Consider the following 3,049-nt stretch of genomic DNA (forward strand, 5'->3'; position numbering starts at 1 on the left):
ATTCTGCAAATGTCATTCTGTTGTGTCAGGACTGCTTTTCATAAGGTTCTCCAGGCCCAAAGTAGAAATCCAGTAGCAAGTTCCACAGGCTCCTTTGACTAGGGCTTCAAAATAATGTCTTCACAGACTGTCTGATTCCTTCTAGCAACTGGCCTATTTTTGTTGTTGTTACTGTTCTTATGGATTGCATTCGTATTTAAACCCTTTTGATTGTTAACTGAGTACCTCTATTCTTGGCAAATTCTGTACTTTATTACAGGTGTTTAAAGTATTTTAAATAAAACTCTGAATTTCTTTTTTTAAAACTTTTGTTGCATGATTTCAATTTATCTGAATTTGTTAACATTTAAGAACATATTTTAAGTAAATAGAATTAAATCACATTCTTGCTTACCTTTTGTACCCCAACTCCTCCCAGAGACCCCCTTTAGTACTTACAATATCTTTTTTGTCATATTCTTTAAAATTTAAAAAAACATTATAACAATAAAAATGAGTATTATAAAAGTTGTTTGATATAAAACAACAATCAATTTAACAGTCTTATGTAGATGCTCTACAGCAACAGTGAAAATACATTTTTCTCAATATAAATTTTAAGTAACTCCAAACATATTAGCTGTATACTTCATAATAATACATCACTACTAGTATTTTCTTAAATGAACATAAATATATAAAGTCTTTTTGTTTGTTTTGTATTTAGTAGAATTTAAAATCTTGACTCTTACTGTGATACAATCACAAAATAAGAACAATTTTTAGACATTGGATTTCACTGTGATAAGGCTGTACTTCAATGACCCTCACATCACCAAAGGATTTTACCTCCATCGTAGCTAAGCTGAGAATTGATAGTTCTGCTGCACCAAGAAATGAATTGTAGGCTCAACTTTTGGATACAGACTTCCTGCTGTGGTCAAAGCAATTCATCCAAACGGCGCCTATTACCCTGTAAATAAAGCATGACTCCCAAGGCCTTAATATCCAATCAGATTTATATGATAATATAATCACACTTTACATGATGCCAATACAATAATTTTTATAACCGAATTAAAAAAACAATATTCTAAACCAATTAATCTATATTGTTAGAACCAGGTTGGTTGTGTAACCTCATGGGATCTGGTTCATCCTCAGCATCTGTATCCATGATGACCTCTCCTGCTCCTGACCTTATTCCTCCTACTCTCCTGACCCTTTTTTCTCATCCAACTCTAGGTCTACCTCTCCATTCCTGTCCAATCACAGGTCTGGCACTGCCCTAATATATTGGACAGACAAAATGCTACAGCAGGTTTGGATTTGTTTTCTTTCGGGGTTAGGCTTTTTTATTCCATTGGTTTGAAGTTTTCCTATTTATTTGGTCTTTCATTAGTTCTGGTTGGGTTCTTTTTTATATTTTTTTGCAGCTATATGCACCATATATACTGATCCAGCTGAGTAGAAGTTCTTTTTAAGCCCCCAGTGAGTGAAATGGTTGCATTTTAAATAAGTAGAAAAAAAAACCAAATTCAAACTTTCACTCTTAAACCCAGTGTTTTTACTCAGGTATGTTGTCACACTCTGATAGCCCCAGAATTCACAGAAATGGCTCTCTGTAAACTCCATACACAATGGGTTACATCATGATTTCCCAGGAAGCCAATGCTTCACAGGGCCATGTTTTTGTGGATGTGGAAGTCAGTGCCTACTCTGTGGATAACTACTTCATGATGGAAAATGTATCTATTCTGTATCCTTTAGGTCATATATTTAGATGTCCTTAAAACATGGCACATGGCATTCACATGTTCCTGAAATAGTCATGAAAACCAAATTAATGAGAGTCACTGTATTGCTCTAAAGCCCCTCAAGAAATCACTATTCAATTGGGGTGCAAGCAAGAAATCAGGAAACTAGGAGCCCTCTGCCTCTCATTTCCTTGAGATACAGCATTGGATGTAATTGTAAGGCAGAAATACTAACTTCCCAGATAATGACTTCCCAACTCCCTATGTTGAGATTTTCCACACATGTTGAGACATTGCTTTAGGTTTAGGTAATATTAGTGTGGCTACACATTTGGAGCCCGTTTGGGTTTTTTGTTTGTTTGTTTGGTTGGTTGGTTGGACTTGGAGCTTGGCTATGTATTTCTTTTCTTTATATGTATGTTTGCCTGCTAGGTTTCTGTGTACCACATGCATGCAATATCTCCAGAAGCCAAAAGGGAGCATGGTAATCCACCTAGAGCCTCAGTAATGGGATTGTTAGCTGCCCTCTGGACCTCTTGTGGATAGACAAATGCTCTTAGTGTAAGACACTTCTTTCCTGTCCCTACCTAACATTTGATATGTAAGAGGTTCATAGAGGTTCTATCTCTTCCCATGTATTGTATTGCTAAATTCTGTTTCTGGGAAGGTCAAGGTCTATGAGTAAATTCTCACATTTGAAAGCTTTTCTTGTGCAAACATTTTTCCTTAATTTAAAACCATTGTTTAAATAAAATTTCTACAGCCAATTACTGGAGGGATTAGTCATAGATTAGATATGATTTATCTGGTTGTGGGTGGAAAAGCTAGAGAGAAGAAGAAAAACGAGAAGAAAGAGCAGAGAAGGCGCCATGAAAGGAGAGGTACCGTGAACACATGTCCAAGAGGACAAGCAAGTATTTAGGGTACACCACAGGGGAGATGTCCAGGCCAGCATTTACAAAAGTAGCTTAGGGGTCACCCCTCCCACAGTAATTATCAAAACCAAATTAAAAAAAAAAAAAACATAGTTTGAATCATTTCTTTGGAAGCAATTTGGAGATAAGCTTAAATTGGTTCTACTAAATATTTGTCTCTAAAAAGAAAGTGATGTGGAGGAGAGGAGCATTGCCTGGAGGGGAGAGGAGAGAAGACCATGGAGATAGTCAGGACATACCTGAAAAGAAAGTCTCCAAAGCCAAAGAATGTGCATATTTTCATTGAGTCATTTATCTATTTCCGTCTGATCACAGCCCCTCCCTCCTCTCTTCCAGTCCCTCTCACACTCCTACACCTTCTTCTCCATTTCCCTATAC

Source organism: Mastomys coucha, unplaced genomic scaffold (assembly GCF_008632895.1).
Source record: "Mastomys coucha isolate ucsf_1 unplaced genomic scaffold, UCSF_Mcou_1 pScaffold10, whole genome shotgun sequence".
Lineage (NCBI taxonomy): Eukaryota > Metazoa > Chordata > Mammalia > Rodentia > Muridae > Mastomys > Mastomys coucha.